Source organism: Alexandromys fortis, unplaced genomic scaffold, assembly GCF_014885135.2.
Source record: "Alexandromys fortis isolate MF-2015 unplaced genomic scaffold, M_Fortis_MF-2015_v1.1 scaffold_181, whole genome shotgun sequence".
Classification (NCBI taxonomy): domain Eukaryota; kingdom Metazoa; phylum Chordata; class Mammalia; order Rodentia; family Cricetidae; genus Alexandromys; species Alexandromys fortis.
In genome coordinates, this window is record NW_026068069.1 from 2,706,846 (window position 1) to 2,732,680 (window position 25,835).

Below are 25,835 nucleotides of genomic sequence, written 5' to 3' on the forward strand. Positions count from 1 at the left end.
CTATGGAGAAGTTGTTACCCACCTGAAGGCATTTTCTTCCCCAATCCAAGAAAGAGGGGGAATATTTCTTCCTTCCCTACGACAGGTAACAATGGGGGAAGGAAAAGAAGCAGTGATGATGGGTGCAGGCTGGGCACTGGTGCTGGCATCTCCAGCTGTAGATGTCTGCTCATTTAGAGGAGCAGATGTCTCCCTTCCCTACCCTATCTGTGCATTTGAACAGAAGGGAGGCTGTCGGAAGGAGACAGTGTGGTGTTTTTAACTGCACTATTTGACGAGACAAGAGTTTGTGTTTCCTTAGAGCGACATATACACCTTTGGATGTATCTGGGTCGAAGAAATCTTGTTACTTTTCTATCCACAGTGCTACCTGCTAACAGAGGGCAGGGAAACCTGAAAAAGGCAGTGGGGCAGATGGGACTCCTGGAAGACCTACCTAGACACTGTCCTCCAGACAGCTGCCACAGACGGGACTCCCCATCCAGCGAGGACCACAGAACCTGTGACCAATCAGGAGATTCCATCCTCTCCCTCATTCTTCCTCCAGGACCACTCCACTCTGAAAGACACTAGAAAGAAGAACTTTGAGAGAGAGAGAGAGAGAAGATGAGGGGGGCGGTGAAACGAAGAAGAAAAAGATGCACAGCCCCTAGGGTGGGGCCATTCATCAGACCCGAGCCAGGTGACAGAATTGTCTCTCTTCTTCACTGTGTGGGCCCCAGCACCTTTACCCACTGAATCATCTCACTGGCCCTAACTTTTTCAACCCTGAAAGTGTTTAGGATGCTTCAGGATCTTTTATACCCATAAGCTCCTGAGTCACAAAATCTCTTCTGTTTTCTCTTCCCAGGGAGATCCAGGTGCCCCCCCCCCACCATGAACCCTCCTTGTTACCTAGTCTCTCTGGGTCTGTGGATGGTAGCATAGTTATCCTTTGTCTTACAGTTAATATACATTTATGAGTGAGTATATACCATGTTTGTCCGGGACCAACCTAGACACTCTGCATATGTGTTACAGTTGTATAGCGTGGTCCTCTTGTGGGACTCAGGGAACAAGGGCTGTCTCTGGCTCTTTTACTGCCTTTTGGAACCCTTGCCCATACAGGCTCACCTTACCCAGCCTTAATACTTGGGGAGGTGTCTTACTGCAACTTGATATGCCAAGTTTTGTTGATACTCATGGGAGACCTACCCTTTCCTAAACAGAAATGGAGGAGGAGTGGATTGGGGGGGGGTGGAAACAGAGGTGGGGAGGAACTGAGAGAAGAGGGAGGAGAAACTACAGCCAGGACATAAAATGAATAATAAAAGATTTATATATGTGCGTATGTGTATACATACACAGCTCACTCTTCTCCTTTGAGCTCCTGCTGTTCTCTACCTGGAACATGAAGCCTGTCACCTGACGTTTTCCATGAAATAGATCAACACAAAGGAAGAGTGGTTTGTTTTGGCCTGTGCTTTCTGAGGTTTTGGTCCACTTGCCCCTACTATGTCTAGGCCTGTGGTGATTCAGAGCATCGTGACAGGGGGCGCTCTAATGTGTCTAGGCCTGAGGTGATTCAGAGCATCGTGACAGGGGGCGCTCTAATGTGTCTAGGCCTGTGGTGATTCAGAGCATCGTGACAGGGGGCGCTCTAATGTGTCTAGGCCTGTGGTAATTCAGGGCATCATGACAGGGGACGCTCTAACGTATCTAGGCCTGAGGTGATTCAGAGCATCGTGACAGGGGGCGCTCTAACGTGTCTAGGCCTGAGGTGATTCAGAGCATCGTGACAGAGAAGCATGAAGAGCAGAGTTGCTCACTTTGTGACAGAGGGAAAAGCTCGCTTCCTTGACAAAGTCTTTCTCACAAACCAATCAAGTTCTGAACCCATGGATTGATTCCTCATCCCAAAAGCCACACCTCTGGAGAAGGCTGCATTGGTGATCATATCCTCATCCCATACCAGCTGGGGTCATTTAAGTCCACCCTACGCCACCCTCTTCTCTATTTGCAGCCAGCCGATCCCACCTTTCCCAGCACAATTTCATTCTCTCTTCCGTGCCCTACTTTTTATTTTCTTTCTCCTTCTTTTTCTGTGTCCCTTTCCACCTTCTGACGTCCTACACCATTGACCTATTCATCACATGTATCGTCTGGTCACTGTCTTGCCCTGGCTAGACCATAAGCTCCCCAAGAAGGACCTGTGTCTACTGTGCTTACTGATGCATCTCAGGTACCAGGAGATGCCCAAATGCTTCATCATTCTCAACTACAATGAACATACTTGAAGCCAAAGTTTAATAACTCAGTAGAGGATTTTTATTTTCCATTAAGAAATCATTTTTTTTTTCTAAGAAAGAAACTACTTTTAAGTTTGGAGTCCCCAGAGCATGAATTTACTTAATTCACTTAATGCTCGAACCACAGAGTTGTCCAAATATAGCTCTCAGCAGAAGCAAGATCTTCTCCCCGACTGTAATTACTAGCTCACTCCTGCTATAAAAACAAAGAAAGGGGAAGAGAAGCTACAGGTAAAGAATTAATCAAGTCTCTAACTTTTCCAGAAGTCCAAGGAAATTTATGTCAACTCTCTTTGTTATTTACCTAACATTATCCTCGGGGTGTTAACTTTATTATACCCTGTGAGTTACTGCCTTCTGTGGGCACCTTGTGTCCACACAAGAGAAGAGTGACTGCCCAGGAGAAAGCCTTTCTTGACCTTTACTAGGTATTAATTCACTTGGGAGCCTTCGTGCTCTGGAATGCTATTCCCATTAAAATGACAAAAGGCTCCTATGCCAAAAATGCAGTGTTTCTCAGCCTTTTTCAGAATACACTAAGATAAAGATGAATTTTCTTATATGTATGCTGGGATAAGCAAGGGGACTGGAGCCTCAGCAAGGCTGCTCTGGTTGGCCAGGCCTGCTCGGCAGCCCTGGGCAGCCCTCAGGCTAACTGTCCTTCAGTGGAGAAGTTCTGCTGGGTCAGACGATGTGAGAGGCCATTGATTCCTATGAGCTAGCAGCTGGAACCAATCCCTTGTGACAAACACGGCTAGGAGCTTCAGATGGTTTTCATCACCAAAAGTCTTACAATTATCTTTTCCTATAGAATATATAGTTCACACTCAAGATTTCAAGAAAACAGTTACATCCTTTAAATTAAAGGGAAAGGCAGAGATATAGTTCAGTGGTGAAATGCTTGACCAGTGTATACAAGGTCCTGGCTTTGATCCTCAGCACAAAAAAAAAAAAAAGTTTCAAATAAATAAACATTTGAATAGTGTTCACTTTTTCTGTCAGATCTGTCTATTGACACCTATCTGATTTCATAAATTCTTCCTGTTTCCCATATTGCAGAGGCTAAAAAACCTGTGAAGCTTCCTCCCGCCCCCACCCCCAGTGCCACAGCCAGTAAAGTTCTGGTTGCATGATTAGGCTACATTCGACAGATAAACTCACACAGTTTTTGAAAGTGATCAGAGGGATAGGTTCTTTCTCTGGCAGCAATAGAAGGGACAGCCTCGGTCTCCTAGGTCTCTGCAATGGCTCTGTCTCTTGCCTTTCCATACACCTGGAGGCACAAAGTTCCCTAAGTCGAGTCCGTTGTTTATATGTTCCCAGCTCTGGAATACACAGACTCTCAAATTTTTGGAAGTGGCACACTAAAATGCCAGTGGTCGACTCACCTCGCCTTCCTTCAGCCCTTACTATGGAAGCTTCTAGGTTTTTGTATTGCATTCTTTGCTCAAAATACCTGGGATGTTTTGGGTACTCTTTTCTGAACTGTGACTGAAGCATGTTCTAACATAGAAGTGTCCCTTGTTGTTGCAGGACAATAGTAGATGTGCAGATTGGTTCCCATTTCACGGTGACACATATGTTGAGCAGAAGTGAATCCTCCCAACTCTTGTCCATCCTTTAAGCAGGATCTGATGACCCATGTGGACATGGCCGCTTGAGGCTTTGCAATCTCAACCTCAGCTCCTACCACTCTGACAAGACTGCAGGACTTTCGCTTCTGGTCCAACTGCATCCTGGCCAAGAACAAGGGAAAGAATAGCAAACTTATAACTGTCTGCTCTGTATTACAAAAAAAAAAAGAAAAAAAAAAAAAAAAAAAAAAAAAAAAAAAAACAGTGAATGAATTCAAAGGATCAAATTGAAAATGTCCACTATGGTCTAACTACTTAAGGGAAAAGTAAGTTGGAGCGGGGTACCCACCTGCGATCTCAGCACTAGAGGCTACTACGTCAGGAGGGCCATGAGTTCCAGGCTAGCCCTGCCTCAAAATATAATTAGTTAATAAGTAAGAAGTATGAGTGGTCATGATTTCATACATTAACACCAAAACAAACTTCAAAAAGATGAAAGATTTTAAGTAGTGAAAGAAATAACCCATTAAAAATACCGGGAGGAGGCATGGGAAGATGGCCCGAAGGCTAAGAGCACCTGCAGAGGACCAGAGTTCAGTTCCCAGCATACACACTGTGCTGCCCACAACTACCTGTTACTCCAGCTCCAGGGGGTTCGATGCCCTTATCTGGACTCTAAGGGCATCTAGATTCACATGTACGTATTTCTACGCAGATAAACTACACAGAGTTAGAAATAAAATGTATCTTTTTTTTTTTTTTTTTGGTTTTTCAAGACAGGGTTTCTCTGTGGCTTTGGAGCCTGTCCTGGAACTAGCTCTTGTAGACCAGGCTAGTCTTGAACTCACAGAGATCCGCCTGCCTCTGCCTCCCGAGTGCTGGGATTAAAGGCGTGCGCCACCACCACCCGGCTAAAACGTATCTTTTAAAAACACTTGAAGATAAGCTCAGTGACTATTGCTTAAATCCATGTTTGAGAAAGTGTTTTCTAGGTGTGATACTGAAGTCAAAACTCATTTTTTAAACATGAGTTCTCCAAAATATCTTTTCAATGGAGAAATTCTAATCCTAAAATTAGAAACACTTAGACTTAACAATTATTTACATTGGACTATCATCACCCTGCTTCTCTCTATATTTTCTATTACGCCCTTCCAAATTAGATTTGAAACATTAAAATATTTCACACCTAGATGCTTCAGTATAGATCTCCAGGAAACTGGATTGTTCTCTTACAGCAAAACCATTATATTTTCAACACACATTCCCAAACTGATAACTCCATAGCATTACATGACAGTTGGTGCATTTTCAAATTTCCTCATTGAGACAAATTTAAGTATCTGTTCTAGTTTCATTTCCGATGCTATGGCAAAGCGTCCTGGCCAGAAGCAATAGAACAGGGGGAGGTTTGTTTGAGTGTGTAGTTCCTTGTTGTGGCCCATCATTGCAGGGACATCACAAAGGCAGGCTCTTGAGGAAGTTGGTGACGCTACCTTCACAGTCGAGAGCACAGAGAAAGGAACACACCCATGCTGCCTGCTGCCTGCTGCCTGCTGTGGTGCTCAGCTAGCTCTCTGTTCTCTTGTGTAGTTCAGGGCCCTGCCTGTGGAACAGTGCTACCTTCATTTAAGGGGAGTCTTCCTACCTAATTACTAAGCAAGACAATGTCCCCACACAGAGAGAGAGACACATGTTCACAGTCCAGCCTGATCCAGACAGTTCCTCAGCTGAGACCTCTCATTTCGGGAGATTCTAGGTCGTGATGGGTCAGCAAGTAGACTCAAGCCAGCAGGCACAGTGTATTTACTTGGACTGGGCCAAGTATTATGTTTAGGTGTTAGTTCTCTTGCTGTCTTAGGGTTACTATTGCTGTGATGAAACCCATGACCAAAAGCAACTCGTGAAGAAAGGGTTTATTTCATTCGCAGTCTAAATAACAATTCTCATCAAAAGCAGTGAGGGCAGGGACTGAAGCAGGGCAGGGGCTGATGCAGAAGCCATGGAGGGATACTACTAACTGGCTTCCTCATCATGGCTTGCTCAGCCTACTTTCTTATAGAACCCAGGACCAATATAGCCCAGGGATGACACCACCCACAATGGGTTTGGCTATCCCCTATCAATCACTGATTAAGAAAATGCCTTCCAGCTGGATCTTATGGAAGCATTTTTCTCAGTTGAAGTTCCGTCCTTTCAGATAACTCTAGCTTGTATCAAGTTGACATAAAACTAGCCAGGTCACTTAGACTTCTAAATATCTAGAACACACTCCAATCTAGAACACACTGCTATCTTTTATCTTCCATGACATTGACTATTCTAAGCATGGAACAGTCAGTAGTTCTCAACCTGTGGCTCGAGACTCCTTTTGAGTCTCATATCAAATATTTATATTACAATTCATAACATTAGCAAAATTACAATTATGAAGAAGCAATGTGGTTGGGATCATGACAACATGAGGAACTGTATTTAAGTGTCTCAGCACTAGGAAGGCTGAGAACAACTGTTTTAGAAAACGCTACATGCTGGACTGGTGTTGAAATAAGAGCAGCGGCGGGGCTGCGTCCCCAACACCCCGGCCGCTTGGCTAGCTTATGCCCGAAATAACAACACACAAACTGTATTCATTTAAAGAACTGCTTGACCCATGAACTCTAGCCCTTACAGGCTAATTCTAGCACCTGGTCTAGCCCATTTCTAATGATGTTTGTAAGCACCCCAAGGTGCGCTTACCGGAAAGATTCTAGCCTAAGTCCATCGTGGGTTGCAGCTGCCTGGGAGAGCTGAGCATGGGGTCTCTGCTCCAGCAGAGCTGTCGGGTCTCTCTGGGAGCAGAGCAGAGTCTGACCTCACTTCCTCTTCCGCCCAGAATTCTATTCTGTTTACTCCTCCCATCTATGTTCCAGCCATGAGGCCAAGCAGCTGGTTTATTATAACTTAACCAATGAAATCAACAGATTGATATATGACACTCCCACATCAGACTGGTTGTTCCTTAATTCTGTTATTTTATAGGGTCTAATATTTCTAGATAATTCTTTTAAAAATTAAAAGCTTGAGGCAGGCATCCAAAGGAATCCAATGGGGCATTGTATGAGGCCAGAAGTATTATCCATCGGTCCTAGCACATCAGCCATTGGCACATGATCACTTGATACTTGAAATGGAGTCTAAGCAACCAAGGAACTGAATTTATCTTCATTTTAGTTATTTTGATTCTTAATCTTAAGTAACTACAAGCAACTAGTGTTAATTAAATCACTTTTATAATGTAAAGGGGAGTATAAAATAGCAAAAGAAGTGTCAAATTATCCCTATTTAGAGAGAGCGTGGTCCTATACTTAAAAGTCCCTAAAGATTTCCTCAAATAACTCTTCTATTTGTAAACCATTTTCAGCAAAGCATCAGGATATAGAACTTAAGGTGTAAAATTCAGTAGCTTTTCTATTAATGTTAGAAACTTGCCAAGAATGAAATTGGGAAAATATCCCACTCATAGTAGCTTCACAGACAGTAATGAAATGACCGATAAACCTAACCGAGAAATAGAGAGACTTCTACAGTTAGAACTTTAAGACGCCGAGAAGAGAAAGCAAAGACTATTAAACAATGGGAAGCCCGTCCATGCTCACACACTGGAAGGAGAGAGCGAGGACAGCTATCAGATGCAAAGTAATCTGCAGATTCAATGTAATCGCCAGCAAAACTGCAGGGACGTCCTTCACAGACCTAGAAAAAGATTCCTAAAGTTTGTATGAAAACATGGAAGTCACCAAATACCCAAAGCAATTGTAAGGGGAAAACTATGTTGGAGGCATCGCAATACCTGACTTTAAACTACTACAGAGCCAGGGTGATACTCTAGGTACTATGTGTGATAATGTTGCAGACACGTTGATTAAATAGTTGATTAAAAGAAGCAGAATGATTATGGATTTTATTCCACATGCAAAAGCTGGACATGGGGGGGCAGTGGTCATGAAACTAGAGTGGGGACAGAGAAAAGGGGAAAGAACAGATCATGAGCTAAGAGGATGAAGAGGAGAAGCAAATAAAATGCATGTGACACGGAAGCAGAAAGGGAGCTATGGAGCGGGCAGCAAGAGAGGATCATGGGAAGGGGAGAGAGGTGGGAAAGAAGACAAATACAAGCAAAGTTTGTATGAAAATGTCCAAATGAAACCCATTGCTTCGAATGCTAACTTAAAGAAAACTAATAAAAAGTTAATAGAATAGAAAGTACCTGCATTCTGCTATTCTGCCTGTGAATAAATGCTTGATAAATGTTAGTTCTTTTCCAATCCAAATATGCTTTTAAGAAAATGTGCTAGAAAAATATATTACCATATAAATGCAAATTAAGATGCATAGTTGTCCTTGCTGCATGATTAAGACCTATTCGGCTGCAGAGATGATCTTCTGTCTGCTCAGGAGTCCCCACGGTCAGCACCAATGACTGTAAATATCTGGATTCATGATGCACATGAGAAATATCTCATAAATGGTGGCAGTGATCCTGCAGGCTTTATTTATTTTTTAACATATACACATAAGTCTTAGGGGTTAGAATTTACTTTTTTTGCAACATACATATCTGTATATTAATTGTTTTCTTTAAACTGCCTCAGGGTCTGTTGTTCAGTTACCTTGGGTCAATCTAATACAGTGAGATTCAGTACTAGAGTTTCCAGTCCAGTGTTGAAGAAGCATTCTCATCTCCAGTACAACTGAGGCTGGGAAGATTAAATTTGAAGCCTCTGCAGTCCTGAGCCTGAGCCCGATGGTGACCACAGCTTAACACATCAGAGGAAAGTCGAACCTGGGCACAGAAAGAGTTCTGATTCATCCCCTAGATCCAACCATGTCATCTTCCCCACCTTGTGCCATAAGATAACCAGTAATGCTAACTATCATGATCATATGTGAGCTTTCCAGTTATTAGTTTGGGGGATGGTGGAGGAGGACACCCTGGGTCTTAATGTACCCTAGATGTAGTTTTCCTGTCTACCAGTGGCGACACTTGTCATGAGGATAGAGTGAGACAGTGCGTTCTACATGTTGGAGAACCCCTGCATGTGCTAGGTCCTGTTTTGAACTTCCCTTGTGAGCCATATTGAATGCACACCCTTGAGTTTTCACACTCCTCTCCCTTTTTGTTGCTCATTAACAAGTTTTATTTATACCCATATGTAATGTGAGATCAGGGGGAACATGGAACATACACTTTAAAATAGAAGAGACTGTTTCATGCTGACAGGGTGGCCCCCACCTTGTGTGATAAGAGAACAGTCTGGGGGATGATAGCAGGAGACTTTGGCTCACGGAGGCCCCATATGGCGCTGTGAATTCACCTTGCTCCTTGCTCTCTTTGTCACTTCTGTCTTCAGTGCATGGAGGTCATTAATGTGTAGCCTTTGGTCACGTGGTGTCATTCCTTTGGACTTTGCAAGTGTAGACAGAGCACAGACTCTCCTTTACTGATACTAAAGACTCACCTACATTTTAGGATCACACTGGATTTAAGCTAAGTAGCTTAAATATGAAGACGGAATATAATTAGCTAATCATTTACAGGATTACTTAGGCTAAAATTCGACACAGTAAAATAAAGTATGTTTCTGCCCATCTAAATCCCTGCATTAATAAAGGTGGTCAGGTTATACAACGCAAAATGCATTTCCAAGAAAGGATCCTTGGTGGAAAGGAACTAGAAATATGTTTAAGCTACATTTAGAATTCAGGAAAAGCAATCTCACAGCTTACTTTCCCTCATTTTTTTTCTTCAACTAAGCTTTTAAGCTGAATAAATTAAAGTCTCTAAGATGTTTAAACAGTTCAGTCTATATTAGTCTGGCATGGTTCATTATAAAATACAGTTATAAAATCATTGCCAAATCACACCTAATACCTGCTCAGCCATTCTAGAAATTTCCAGTCAAGGATGAATGTCCTGCCCACCTATTAATTTCAGCTCCTTATCTATAATTATTCATTTTCCTCTCCCAAAGTTTCATCTCGTCTCTGATGCATTGCTCCACACTCAAGAAACCACCTTTCCTGTATCAGGCAAATGGCTGCTTTCAACTGTCTGTTGACCCTGTCTGCAGTTATCTCCTGTGCCTGTAAGGGTTTCTTTTATTCTTTTTAAAAGTTTCTCATAATGTTTCAAATTGCTACAAAATTAATAAAAAGCAAAGAAGTCTGCCTTGAGACATGTGAGACTTCTTTGTTTTTTAAATCCGCAGGAGGAAGAGCTGGGAGGCAATGCTGGGGTTTGAACCCAGCGCCCTGAACATGCTAAGGACACATTATAACACAGGGCCACACAGTCAGCTCACCAGTAAGAATTTGTTGCTGTTGTTGTTGTCGTTGTCATCGTCATTGTGTCTTAGCATGGCTCTTATTGTTACTTTCAGCAAGCACTGGAAGAGTTTATACACCTCTATGTCCATCTCATCTCTCATCTCCACTCATGTGCAGCAGGATAATACTTCAAAGCATTAACTGGTGCAAATTTCCCCTCATCTCTACTAAGGCTCTCCCTTTCAGTTCAGGGAGTTTCACTTAAAGACCTGATTTTAGGAGTGCTAGAAAACAGAGGTGTGTCCATCAGGAACATCTGGAGGAAACAGCGCCTTTCCACAGGTGTGTCCCTCAGGAACATCCGCAGAGATTCAGCACCTACCCAGAGCTGTGTCCCTCAGGAACATCTGCAGAGATACAGAACCTTCCCTCAGAGTCAGTTTTACTGGACTGGGATGGGAGGGGCAGAGGTGAAAGAAATGGAATAAAGTAAGTTGGTCTCGCCTTTCTAATCCAAACAAGTGTTGGGAGTGAGAAAATGATCTTTGATTGGTTTCGTATCTTCGAATAAGCAGAAACTTTTCTCTGGACAGCTTGTTGTCTAGACATGAGAAGGAGGCAATTCCCATGGCAGTCTCATGTCTACATCAGTCATACACTGATGCTGTGTGCTGGCTTTTACTCTTTGACAATCTCTGTTGAATCACAGGAGCTGGAATTCTGGACCTCTACTTCCCGGCCTCCTTTATTTGACACGTTTCAGTTTAAAACTTTCTCAGAAATAAAGAGGAACATAAGAATAATTGCCCAGCTATCTACAAAAGAATGAAGATTGGACCCCCTGCCTCCTACCACATACAAATGGATCTGAAGTAACTCTTTGTGATCCCAGATTTGTCACTAGATTCATAGATAGGACTCCCAAACCTTAAGAAAAACAAATTTGAGAAAAGATGTACTTCATCAAAATTATAAACTGAGATGGCTCAGTGACTGCTCTTCCAGAACTCCTGGGTTCAAATCCCAGCACCCACATGACAGCTCACACCTGTCTGTAACTCTGGTTCCAGGGGATCTGACACGCTCACACAGACATATGTGCAGGCAAAACACCAATGATCATAAAATTTTAAGAAATTAAAAACTGTTGTGCATTGCCAATGTACATCATTAAGAAGTGAAAGTTAGCTAGGTGTGGCACTCCTATAATCCCAACACTCACGAGCTGAGGCATAAGAGTCATAAGTTCAAAGCTAGCCTAGGCACAATAGTAAAAATCTGCCTTCAGAGATAAAAAAAGAATAAGAATACAAGCTCACATATCAGAAAGACACATTTTTATACCATATAATCTGATAAGATACATGTTTTTAGACTACACAGAGGAACTCTTACAATAAGTGATATTCTAAAAAGTAGGCTGTACAATTAAGAGGTTAGCAAAACATCTTCAGAAGTATTTTTGCAAAGATATACAAAGAGCCAATAAATACAAGAAAAACTCTCAGCAACATTAGCCATCAGGTAAAGCAAATCGACATCACACTGGAATACCACTTAAAACCCATGGAGACACTGTAAAGCTAAGAACAGCTGAAATACTCTCCAATTGGCCAACAGACACAAGCTTCAGTACGATCTGTAATCCACAAGAAAAAGAAGCAGCATATCTATCCATGCCACAAAAGAGGACAGACTTAGTCCAGAGTAACAGCAGCAGATCAGTAGTTCCCTGAGGCCAGAGATGAGAGGCATAGGTGGTCTGGGCTACAAAAACACACTGGAAGCTTCCTGAGGTGAAATGTTTTGAGATTGATAGTGATGGTTAATGGGTTAATGGGTATAGCTCTTCGATTGGTCCACTAACGTGAGTATAGTTAGCTATAACACTTCAACTTTAATTGTTAATAAAATGATTGCTTTAAAATGCAAACAAATAATAAAAGCTTTGGTTTTACTGTCAAAAAAAAATAAAACCCATGGAGAAAGCTACAATAACCCAAATATTTTTTAACAAATATAAGTGAGAATGAGTTTGGGAAGAAAACTGGTATCATATAGGTGGAATTTTCTGTCCCAACAGCCAGGTCCCAAATAACTACTCAGAGACTTATTATTAATTATAAATGTTCAGCCAATAGCTCAGGCTTATTACTAGCTACTTCTCACATTTTAAATTAATCCATATTGTTTATCTACAATCCATGACGTGGTAGCACCTCTTTTCAACAAGACAAGTTCATCTTGCTTCTGTTCGTGTCTCTTAGAGACCCTGAGACTCCTCCCCCCCCTTTTTTTTTTGGTCTGAGAATCCAGCCTAACCTCTACCTGTCTGGCTATTGGCCACTCAGCTTCTTTGTTAAACCAATCACAGTGACATATTCCCACAATGTAAAGGAATACGCAGTACTCTCAGACAGTCCTTTGGCAATGTGAACTGTGGGGCTGCTGTGGAAGTCAGTTTAGCAGCTCCTCAAAGAGTTAAACTCAGAATTACCACATGATTCAGCCAATCCATTATGAAGCTTATATTCATGTATCCAACACAGACATTCATGCAAGAACCAATGTGTTAACAGCTTATTCTGCTTTTCTTTCTGTTACTATAATAAACACTATGACCAAAAGAAACTTACAGGGGAAAGAGTGTATTTCAAATTATAGTTCCACAACACAATCCATCACTGAAGAAAGTCAGGGACCTCAAGGCAGAAACCTGGAGGCAGCAGCGGAATAGACATTGTGGAGGAGAGCTGCTTACTGACTTGATTCCTCTGGCTTGCTCAGCTGCCTTTTTTTCCACAGCTCAGGCTCACCTGCCTGGGAATGGCAACACCCACAGTGGGCTGGGCCTGCCCACAACCAGCATTAGTCAAGAAAATGCCTGAAGAAATGCCCATAGGCCATCTGACAGTGGCAACGCCTCACTTGAGGCTCTTTCTCTGTCCAGGTGATGCTAGTTATGTTAAGTGGCAAGGAAGTCTTAACAGTAGCAGGAAAGTAGAAATAGGGTGTGGGAGTCCCCACTGTGTGCTGTGAATTAATGAATAAAAAAACTGCTTTGGAGAACTAAGCTAGGTGGGATAAACTAAACTGAATGCTGGGATGAAGGAGGCAGAGTCAGGGAGATGCTATGGAGCCGCCACCAGAGTCGGACATGCCTAAACTTTGCCAGTAAGCCACTGCCACATAGCGATACACAGAGTACTAGAAATGGGATAAATAAAATTGTAAGAATTATCCAATAAGAAGCTAGAGCTAATGAGCCAAGCAGTGATTTAATTAATACAGTTTCCGTATAATTATTTCAGGTATAAGCTAGCCAGGTGGCTGGAAAGAACAAGCGGGCCCCCTCCCCCGACAGAAACAAGCAAAAATATCTATTAGTTGATGGATGGGTAATAAGTGTGGCATAACATTGCAAGGGAATAGTATTTGCCAATAAAAATAAATAAAGTGCTGGCACGCACTACAGCGGGAGCAAACTGCAATGCTGACTCTAAGCCAACCCTGGTGGTACAAGCCCATAGTCTGAGACACTTGGGAAGCCAAGATGGGAGAATTACCAATCCGGAGTCTTGCCTGGCCACAAGCAAGTTCTAGGTTAGCAAGGGTAATTTAGCGAGATCCTATCTCAAAGTAGAATCTTAAAAAAAAAAAAAAAAAAAAAAAAGGAATGGGGATATAGTTCAAAGGTACTGTCAGAGCACAGATGAGAACCGTGGGTCATCTGCCAGTTCCTCCCTCCCTCGAAGACTCGGGAATCTATTTTAATGAAGTAGATAGAACAGACAAATTCATAGAGAGAAAAGGTATGTTAGTGGGGACTGAGGGTTCTCCTAGGGGGTGGAAGATAGAAATTCTGGAAGCTCTCTAAGCAAAGAGGGTCTCTTTCAGTTGTAATGAGAATATTCTAGAACTAATCATGAAAATGAATGACGACCCGTGAATACACAAAAAGCCCTGAATTGCATTTTTTAAATGGATGAATTCTGTATCAACTCGGCTTTTGTGTAGAAAGACCAGGGGAAAGGATAAAGGTGGAGTCTTGTGCTCGGTCAGTTGCTGGGGCAGCAGGTTGCCCCTGAAGGAACCGCTCTGTGCCAGGGCAGAGAGGCTTGGCATAGTTCAGATTGGGCAGATAAGGTACTGAGCTGGTGGCAGCAGCTTGCTGACATTCCTGACAGCGGACTAACATCACCTGGCCCTTCCTCTCTATTCTCCCATCCTCTCCAGTGTTTGGCCTTAATGCCTTGGGTTAAATCCCACTCGCATTCCCCAGAGTGCCTTGTTTTCCCAAGTAGATTCTGAATACTGTTGCCTAGAGAACATCTCTCCTCTCGCTCATTCTCTCCCTAAGGTAATCTTTCATTTGTCCAGATACTCTTCTCTCCTCATGGAGCCAAGAACTTTATGAAACAATTATTCCACCTTTAGCTCTGCCATTCAGCCCTGTCTTGGCCTAGGGGTAGGCATATCTTATTTCCTTTAGTAAAAGATGTTTAGAAACTGAAATGTGGTCTAGCTATACCAATTAAAGAAGAAATCTTTTCTAGACACTTCTGTGAGTAATTCATAATTAAGTAAAAACACAAGCAACGCATTAGATCAAGAAATCTAGGATTTATACTGGCAGCTGTCATGCAATTAAAACAGGAATGGAGGTGACAGTACCCAATCAGGGCAGAGAGGCCAGAGAACTTCAGTCCGTAACTACAGTAGTGAACTCCATTGGACCATCATAGCTCGGAGCCCACCACTCTTTTCATCTTCTTACACAACCTGATACCTTGCTTTAAGGAGATTGGAAGTGATTTTCCTGCTACAACTAGAAATCTTAACTCATGCCTTGAACCACCTTGGTTTGGGAGTCTCTCTAAACAGAGAGTGCTTGGGACATCTCTACAATTTCCACAGCCCCACAGTGGATCAAGAGATCACCCCCAAGTTACCTTTAATGGCTGACGGGGAAGGTGGTACCCCTAGAGGGGCATCAAAGCCATGACAGGAAGACATGGCAGCTTAAGCCACAGGAAAACACTGACCTTATGGCAGTGCCAGTGTCAAGGCTGACTCCACAGCAGAAGATCAGTGACCACAAATCAGATGGCACCAACATCGCAGAAAATGCATACAGGACAGATGCTATTCTGGGGCCACACTTTCCCTACCTGACACGTTAGTGTAACTCAAGACCCTGCCTCCATCCCTCGGACTTAGGAAAGGTGATGAATGGATTCTGCTGATTATCCTCTACTGCCTAAAATAGAGATTGTCAGCCCAACCAGTGACGTTACAGGTTGAGAAAACTGAAACACTAGAGTTATACGACCCAATGAAGTAGAGCTTCTTTGGCCAGTGAGTGCTGGGATTCTGTGCTTATCTTGGTCATATGCAGCGGTTCCACTTATCCTGGGTTGACCAGTTCTCTCTTGGAAGGTCACAGCCAGCCTGCAGCAAAGTCCCCAGCTGCCTAGTCTCGTCTGGGAATTGTTCACACTTCAAAAATCAAATGACCTCACTGATGGGATTTGTATTGTGACTGACTTTGGGGTATAGCTGTGGTCACTGTAGAAGTCATCTCTCACCCACTCGCCAGTAATCCACACCACTGTGGTCATCGGATCAAAATACAATTGTGTACCTTGGTACCTCAGTCCGTTTTGAGACGCCATCTCGGATATCAAGGCACAAGTTACAAGAAGCAAAAGCTTCTCATTCATAGATTGAGGCTGGGAAGGGAGGGATGGAGGGACTGGCATCTTCTGAGGACTTTTTGTTTCTTATGTCAGATGTGGAAGGAGGCGAAACACGGCAGAAGAAGGAAGAGAGGACAAAAGAGTCAGAACCCACTCCTTCAATGACATCAGTTCACTGCTGAGAATGGCACTTCCATGAATGAAACTCCTCCCCCTCCCGGAAACACCATCACAATGGCAGTTAAACTTCAGCATGAGTTTGGGAGCAACAAACCACGGAATTGGGTAAGAGAAATGGAGATGCCCATAAATTCTGTTCTCTAATCCTGTCGTTTTTCCTTATGTCTTCCAAGTCACTGTCCCAAACCCGATACAAAGAATGCATTTTAATAATTGCTGAAGTATTCTATTAATGTCAAAGTTGGTCTCATTTGGAACATGAAAGGATTTACAAGCATCTTCAATAATTAATGTAGACTTTAAGTGGCATGGTGCTTGACCCAAGTGCTATCTGCAGGCAATTCCTCTTTCTCGCCTTTCATCTTTCTTACTTATTATAACAGCATCTTAAAACAAATCCCATCTCTTCCCGTTGCTTTAGATTACCCGAAGGACAAGCTAACTGACGTCTGCACAAATATCTCAGTTCTGAGGACAAGAAATGTTTTCCACATTCCCATTCTAGGAAAAGGAGAATTTGCCGTGAAAGCAAAAACCTAGAACAGAATGGAAAAGTAAAGATACCTATCAGATTGATGGGGGCTCTCTCTGCCTCCCACTGTCAAGCCTCCACTGGAAAAAAATTAAAAACGAGGGCAAAAACAATTTTGTCTTCATATTTTATCACCAAGTTAAAGATAATGTTTATCTGAACCCTTACTAGAAGATATTATTGGAATAGTAGAAACAGATCAATTTTTTTCATAAATTTGGGAAACAAGAGCCTGTCTACTTCTTATGCTATCTCTTAACACTACACAAGCAGGCAAGTGCTTAGTGGTTGTATATGTACCTTCCACCAAGCAATTTACATTTTGTGATAGCTCGTTTACTTGCCTAGCGTGCATGTGGCCGTGTCTGATTCCTGGCATGGAAGGGAGGGAGGGAGGGAGGGGGGGGGGGGGGGGGGGAGGGAGGGAGGGAGGAAGGAAGGGAAGAAGGGAGGGAAGAAGGGAGGGAAGAAGGGAGGGAGGAAGGAGAGATGGGAAAGAAAACAGAAGTACATTTAGAGTTAGGCTAAAGACATCATTGTACACACCTGTAATCCCAGCATTCCAGAGACTGGAGCAAGAGAATATGAGTTTGAGGTCAGCCTAAGCTACAAACTATTATTCAGACCAGCATGGGCTACATAGTGAGAGCCTATCTGCACAAAAATAAAAGGAAAGAAAGAAAATTTAAATTATAACCATTTTGCATCTTGTCATCAAAAGGCTGCATTTCTGCTTTGGTTTTCATCCCAAGGACAATTTTCTCCTAGAATATTTGAGGTTTTACTTTAAATATTTTAATAAAATATTAACTCACAAATTCACCACACGACCATGCGTTGTGGGTTAGTATTACTAAAGAAAGCTCACCTGTGACTTATTAAAGGTAGTGAGGCTGACCTTCATTGAAGGAGGAGCAGCCAGGACAGCTGCTGTAGAAAGTACTGCACCTTCACCGGGCTCTTACCGAGATGGGGAGAATGCGCTCAATCTCAACTTCGACCAGTACTGGTGGGGCTATATAAGCAAGGAGCAAGGGAAATTACTGAGTAGGGCCCTGTATGTGACTGTGAATTGGTTTAATAGGGTTGTTTTTGGAAGAATATGGGGCTAAGTGTATGTGTGTGTGTGGGGGGGGGTGGCGGAATCAGATATCAAGTATGAGGAATTTTCCCCTAGAATAACAGGACTTTTGCCTAACATGAATTCCACAAGGACAGGAGAAAGGCCCATGTTCAAGTCAAGTCCCTCAAAGGACTCAGGAACATGTCTAAATTTTAACAAAAAGAAAGAACTTGTCGTGACTTTTGCTGAAGTGATTATTGAGAAAAAATAAAGTCAAAAACTGGTGGCCATGTGTGGTGGTACATACCCTCAACCATAGCACTCAGAAAGTAGAGGAAGGTTTAAGGCTGGCCTAGGCTATGCAGGGCAACTGTTTTTAAAGAAGAGGAGGAGGAAGAGAAAGAGGAGGAGGAGGAAAAGAGGAGGAGGAGGAAAAGGAGGAGGAAGAGGAAAAGGAGGAGGAAGAGGAAAAGGAGGAGGAAGAGGAAAAGGAGGAGGAGGAGGAAAACCCTGTGATGGGTATTTTAAAATTATAAACTAAGTTTCTCATAAAACGGCTTTATTCACCAATGAAGTAAAAGTTACGCGTCACCTGATTGCACTCTAGCTATTCCAATTAGTGTAAAAAGAGGAACTGACTTTTATAAGTATGTCTTAACATTTAGAAATGCTATTTGTAAAGATGTATTTAAAGAAAGGGGCCAGGCAGGTTAAGCATAAAATACAGTGGCAAGCAGAGCTTCTGATGTAGAGGAACAATACAGACAGTGGCAGAGCTTCAGGATCTGGGCAGGAGCAGCGATGGGGCACAGAGTCCTCCACAGGTTGGGTACCACTGATGAGTTTCAGGTGGAGGATGCAGAAATGCTAATAGTTTTGCCTATTGCCTGGTAAGCTCCTCCTATGCCATAGTCCTGGACTTTCTAGATATAGTATTTCTCCATCCCAGAGTATAAATCATGAAAGAGGGAGATGCAGGATCAACAAATGGGAGAAGCTATGCACCCAGCATGATCAGGAAGGCCAGGCCCCAAAGTAGTGGGAGAGAGCAGGTCTGGAGGGCAGCAGGTCCCATGGAAGGACAAACCCAGGCTAGAATTCGGGAGTTTTTCTCCAAGTACTTGGTTATATCAAGATCTCTCCCTCTTCCTTCCTGTATTATCAATAACAAAGGAACTTTGAAAACAGAAAATTATTGGCAGGTACAGTAACAAACAGATAGGCAATCAGGGCCACTGCTTTACTGCGCAGTAGAGAGACTATAGTTAATAGTACGGAGAGCGGCTGAAGCTCTGAATGATTTCATATTGTTAACATGATCAAGGCCATGTCAAGGACACCATAGGAATGGCAAGGTCTTCCCTGGGTGAGGCTCCGGAGAATGACCAGGCCTTTTCTTGGTCTGAGTATGGATGTTGACAAAAAGTTGGTATTTAACTAAAACAGTGCATGCAAAATGCAAACAGTACCAATAACGGCTTCCTTGTCCTGGATGACGGTCTAATCACCCCACACTAACTACCTGCCTACAGAGATGTCCATCATGATTAACTAACCCGCATCCTTGTCCACACTGTATACAATAAGCACACCGAGCATCCGTGTGTCTGTCTTTCTTAGTCTCCCTTGGGCACCACGCAGATTTGTAGAACCCAGCAGTGCAAACCATGGCAAACAAACAGCAGCACAGATTCCAAAAGAGCAGCTCTCCCCACAAAGAAGCATTCAATGTGCAAAATGAATGCTATAGTATTACCATGTCTTGATTAATGCGTAATTATACACATATCAAATCATCACTTTGTATCCAATAAATATGAACTTAAGAAAAGCGACAATCATTGACTCCTGGGGAAGCAAGCTATGCATGAAAGACAATCGCAGAAACTGTGACACCCGCCTGTGGATATAGTATTTTCCTAGGCTTCTAAGTTTAACTTAACTGAATATTCCTGGAACTAAAATTATCAGCTGGGTGAAGAGCAGCAGATGTCTGTGCATCGGGAGGTATGAGCTCAAGGAGGCGGGCTGGTCGGTGTTTCAGAAGAAAGGCAAATCTAATCCTACCTTCCACATTAAGAAATCAGATAATATTCAAAACAAAAAGGAGAACAAAACTTATGTAACCAGCAGTCTGCTTGTTTGAAGAGCCTGGTGTTAGAGTTGGTAAAAATTGCCCACAGCTGGAAATCATCGGCTTTGGGTGTGAGAATTGGAAGCCTAAGAGAGCAAAGCTAAAGGGGATTATCACAGGCCAGCAGAAATTATGTATTTAAAGATTGCGGAATTTTGGGTTCATCACAAGAAAAGGTTAACATGTCAATAAATACTGATCCATCTGGATAACCTAAGTGTCAAGTTTACCAAAACGTACTGTATCCCATAATGGTTTGTGATTATTATCGGAGCATTGAGATAGGGTCTTGGTAGGCACTGTAGGCTGGTCTAGAACTCACGAAGTCAGCTAGGCTGGGTCTGAACTCACAATCTTCCTGCCTCAGTCTTTAGGGTGCTCAGCGTACACAAGCACCACTATATCTAGCAAATAATTTTTGTTTAAAAAGATTTAGATACCAATCACTACTATATCTCCCCCAATTACATTCTGGTTTCATTAAAATTGGGTTACATTTACAAAATCAAAATTGAGAGAGAAATGGCACCTTTATAATCCTGATTATTTCCTTTAGGAACATGGTTAACACTCCTTTTCTGTCCTCAGATGTAGTTCTGTGGACTTCTTGTTTTGATTCCGATATACTTCCTGTTGCTGTGTTGTATTTTGTACTATTTCCACTATATAATATAACCAAATGTTGTTGGTCAGTAGGAAAGCCCTGTGTTTGTTTGTAAATGGCCACCTTACTCAATTCCCATCTTCCAATTTTCAGCCAATCGTCTTCAGTTTTCATCAGGTTTGGTTTGGGGATTGCATTAGGCATGCTGAATAAATTAGAATGTTGCATGTGCTGGCTCTGAAACAGCTGTAAATTCACAGGAGGCAGCTATGATGTTCAGGAATACATTTTAAGGAATCCACCTGCCTCCTGGTGTTGTTTTGCTATCTTTAGCAGGTATTCTACTATGTTTTGTTGACCTTTGTTACACATGATGTGCAAAGGTGGATTTTATTATAAAAAGTTAAAATGATAGATAAGTGTAAAAACTAAAAATGTTAGACACTCCCTCCCCTCCCCTGCCCCGACATGTCCCCAGATTTAATGAGGGTCAACGGTTTAGTGCTTGCTTCCAGTGTTTTTCAGATGTGTTCTTCTTGTATTTCAATGTAGACGTTACATGTACATGCTTGTGCATACATGTAAGACTATAAATGGGAGAATCATTCTGAAACTTTAATCTTCATCTTCCTCCCAACAGGATCTTAATGCACCCTGCTATTGAGTTTTGAAATCTTTTCTAATTGGATGAGTGTAAGTTAATTAAATGCTATCACATTAACATATATTTCTAAGACTACTTATGATGTAGATAATTTTTCAGGATTTATTGAACATTTGCAATTTTCCTATAAATTTGTCTTTAATACTTATCATCTGTTTTTCTATTTCTTTATTGTTTTCCTACCGAGTCATAGTGGTTTTAACTCTTTGCTAATATAAATCTAACAGTTTTCAAGGCTATAGATTGTCTACTGACTTTATTGATACTATCTGGGTCTTTTTAATACAGTAATTTCCTATTTAGCTTTTATAATGTTATATATTTTATATCTTACATGGGTAGGTCTTGTATTTGTGTGTGTGGTAAATATTTTTCATGTCTTTCCTTCAATCTATTTATATGACATTAAAAAGTATTTTTACCTTATTTTTTAATTTTGAGATTGTAACATAATCTCAAATTTCTTCCTTCCCTTTCCTACCTTATACCTCTCCTTGTTCTCTTTCAAATTCATGGTCTCTTTATTCCTTAATCATTATTACATGCATACGCACACACACACACACACACCTCTGCTCAGTCTGTATAATGTTATTTGTGGGTATGTTTTCAGGGCTGACCATTTAGTACTGGATAACCAATAGTTGTCTTTCTCCCTGAAGAAGGTCATTTATCCCCCTCTGAGCACTCCTCAGTTGCCTGAAAGTCTTTGTGCAAGGCTGAGGTCTCATGGCTTTCTCTTGAGTTCTTGGGCATGTCTGTTGGTGTCAGCTTCGTTCAGCTCATATTTAGGTAGGCATGTTGGTGACATCGTATGGGTTTAACTTCTGGCATTATGGAAACAGAGTTTCACAGGAAGTTCCCTGCTCTTCTGGTTCTTGCAATCTTTCTATCCCCCTTTTCTTCAGTGTTCCCTGAGCCTTAGGTGTGGGAAGGTTTTGCAGTTGCCTCTGCTGAAGGGTTCCACAGCTCTCTGTTTTGATTCGTTGTAGTTTTCTGGAGTTGTCTCCATGAGCTGCAAAGAGAAATTCCCTTGAGAATGGGTGAGTACTTATCTGTGGTTTTGTGGACAAATGCTCAGATTATTGTTAGAGGTTTTGCTTGTTTGTAACATGGTGGTTGTAGGTTCTCCTCCCAGATCCACGACTTCACTAGTACTAAGCAGACAGCTGGTTTCCCTGCACCAGAAATGGTTTCCCTCTTGTTGAGTGTATCTTAAGCGCAGTTAGAGAACTGTTGAAGAGTGTTTCTTACAGGAAGTATTCAGGTGGCTTCTGTTTTGTAGGCAGGTCTAATCATCTCTGTCTTGTAATTACCTACTTAGTACATCTGCATTGAATATAATTACTAACGTGGTTGATTTTAATTCTACAGTCTTACAACTTGTTTTCTCTATGTCTTATATCATGTTTGTTTCTCTGTTGGTCCCTTTATGTTTTCTTGGGTTAATAAACTCATTTTAGTATGTCATTTTATTGCCTCCTCTTATATTCTCACCCTTTCTCACTCGAGCTGTGTATGTGCATATGCTATGTGTGCGTATATGTGTGCATGTGTGTATATGCATGTGTGTATATGTGTTTATACGTGTGTACATGTGTGTGCATGTGTGTCTGCATGTGTGTGTACATGTGTGTATGTGTGAATGAGCACTGCAGAGATTACTATTTAAATTCTTAATTTATCGCAATCTGCTTCAAATTAAGGCCATCACATTTCATATAGAATTTAAGAATTTTCCAAAACTAGAAATTCATTTATGCCACAAATTTTATTGCTATTGTCACACTGTATTATTGTTTCCTTGGGTTGGAAATGCCACAACATGTTGTCGTCTCTTTTACTTTAATCAGGATACTTCAATCACCATATCCTTCTTCTTAAAAGGAATTGAAGAGTGAGGAAATAAAATTCTATGCATTTGCCGAAATGTTTGCTCTATCTAGTGATCTTTTTTTTTTTTATTTCAAGTTTACCTGAAGACTGGAAACTGACACTTCCCACAGCCATCAATTGCCAATAGCTCCTCAGGTAGGGGCGGGACTTCTTGAGCCTCTCTATCATCCGTGCTAGGATTTTGACTGGCTTAACCTTATGCAGGTCTAGTGCAGGCAGTCATAGCCACTGTGCTCGTGAGAGCAACAGCCCTGTCATGTCCAACAAAGACTATTTTGCTACAGGTGCCCACCACCTCTGCCTCTTACAACCTTTGCTCACTATCTTCTGTGATGCTCTTGAGCCTTGTGGGGAGGGAATATGATATTGGTGTCCTGTTTAGAGTTCAGTACACCACAGTCTTTTGTTCTCTGTGCGCTGGCCAAGTTGTGAGTCTCTGTGTTAATTTCCATCTGCCGCCAAAAAGGGGTGGAGGAGCTTCTCTGATGAGGGTTAAGGGATCCATTAATCTATGACTACGAAGATAAGAACTTAGGGTACAAGTTTTGTTTTTTTGGTTGGTTAGTTTTTTTTTTCTTTGTGTTTTTGGGGTTGGTTTTGTTTTATGGTTATATCTATTTAGCAGAATAATAGTACTAGGTTCTCTCTTAAATTAGCCTATGATCTCCTGAGCCATGAGTTTTGCCCTGGTTCACGGTACCAGGTCTGAGTTATATCTTGTGGAGTAGGCCTTAAATTCAACCAGGGAGTGGTTAGTTACTCCCATAAATTTGTGCCACTATTGCACCAGTTCCATTATTTCCCTTACCAATTATGTGCCATATTCCCTCTATTGAAAGTTCCTGTCCCTAACTAGCTTCCTGGCTTCTATGAGTATCACAACTTAAAACATCCCCAACCACAGGTCACTGTTCTTAGGAAAGGGTGGGGCCTCATGGGCTCCTCACCCACCCATGATAAAATTTTGAGGGACCCCTCTCTTAACACCTCTAGGGACTTTTAAATCTTTTAAAATATATAATCCACTGACTGCCTGACAGACAGATATTTCATGTTCAAAACTCCAGTTAAAACTTATACTATATCATAACCATATGATAAAAATTCATTGGATTTTTTATCTATGTTTTTACCTATGTTTTATTGCTTACTGGTATTTTTTCCAGATCATGTTTTTCCTGTGCTTAAATCCTTTGTTTTAAATTGCTTGTGCCGGGAGGTCTACTTCATTATATTGTTTGAAAAGTGCACAAGTCTGAATCAGATAATTTTTGAATTCTTGCAAATCTGAATGTGGTTTTCATTTGCCTTTGCATATAGATAACAGACTGACTTGGCCTGTGATTCTTAGAAGATAAAGGCGTTCTCTTCAGGCCTGCGTGCTTCCTCTCAGGATTCCTAGCCTTTGTGTTGCAAATAAGAAGTCTGCTGCTACCAAGATCCTTTTGCACTTGCCATTCTGGCACTTGTCCTTTGTATGGGACTTGGTGGCCACCTGACAAGGACTCCGTTTTATGCACCTGCCATGCTGGGCAGGGTGAACACTTCAAACTCAATCCTTTACTTCTGATAGTATTGCTTTTCAGCTGTGTCTGCTGGGTTTGGTTTGGTTTGGTTTGGTTTGGTTTGGTTTGGTTTGGTTTTGCTTGCTTGCTTGCTGTTTCCTTCTTTCTTTCTGGATGCCCATGGTGGCATTACTGCAGCTCCTCTTTCCAGCTTTCTTACTGGAAACCGGAAATATATCTAATTTCCTCCCAAATACTTTTATTCTTAAGTCCAGCCTTTAAAATGTATGCTCAGCATTCGGGAAAAGGTTTCATATTTAATCTTTACTTCCAAAACTATTCTCCATTTTATGGATCTTTACTTTTTATGGAAGTCTACACTTTCAAAATTAGCATTAGAAACTTTTGAATCCAACCAAGAAAATTAGCTTCCCCTCACTAAATTCTTATTCTAAGTAAGACTACTCCATTTAATACACATTGTTTAATCTGAGTGCACACATTTTATCCACTTCATTTCAACTACTGAATTTATCAGGCAATTTTTCTCTTTTCATTACAGAATGTGAATTTGTTTTTCTAGCAGGAGAGTCAAAATATGAAAACCAGCTCATTGCGCTCCACCCACCCCCTGCTGCAGTCTTGTGGACGGAGGCAGGCATCTCTGCTGCGGATTCACACAGGACCTAGTGATATTCTCTTGATATTTGTTGGCCAACTTTTAATATTTTGTTTTTCATTGTTTTCTAATTTTTTCCTGTAATCGGAAAAAGGAACACATAAACATCTTTAGAAAACCATTGTTTGGGTTGTACAGAAGTTTCTGTCTTCCCTAGACTGTGCTAAGAGAAATCATGTATCTGTTTCTAACTTAAGAATATAAATGTTTAGGAGGAAATTAAATATACTTCCAGTTTCTCCCTGAAAGACCCTACAGACCCCCTCCTCAAAACCTGCAGCAGCCAGCCTGCTCTTGTAAGAACATCCCATCTGCTTGAGAGAGCAGGATGAGATAGGAAGACTGCAAGGCAGGATATCAATAAGATAGGACATCAACAAAGCAGGTTGACTGCAAAACAGGATATCTATAAGATAGGAACAGGATGACTTTTGCTGACACCCATGCTGAGAGAGGAAACCATTCATGCCCCCGCCTCATTCCGATAACCACGCTTTTTTTGCTTCTGTAGACTTGCTTTTTGCTCTTCCCTATAAAAAACCTGCCCTCCAGTCGGCAGGCGCGCAAGTCTTCCGAAAGACTTGCCGCCCGCAGGTACCTGTGTTTACCCAATAAACCTCTTGCGATTTGCATCCGTATGGTCTCGGCCTGTTCCTTGGCATGGGGAGGTCTCCTCCTGAGAGAAAGTCCTCTTCGAGGGTCTTTCAC

The 25,835-nt window shown here is 41.9% G+C and overlaps 1 protein-coding gene across 1 annotated transcript in view; it reads right to left on the reverse strand.

The window, feature by feature from the left end:
- Positions 1 to 6,425: 6,425 nt before the first annotated feature.
- Spmip10 (sperm microtubule inner protein 10) overlaps positions 6,426 to 25,835 on the reverse strand; it is a 497,054-nt gene continuing 477,644 nt past the window's right edge. Inside the window, exon 4 of the mRNA XM_050120915.1 lies at positions 6,426 to 6,852. The gene's annotated coding sequence lies outside the window, so the exon portion shown is untranslated. The remainder of the gene's footprint in view (positions 6,853 to 25,835) is intronic.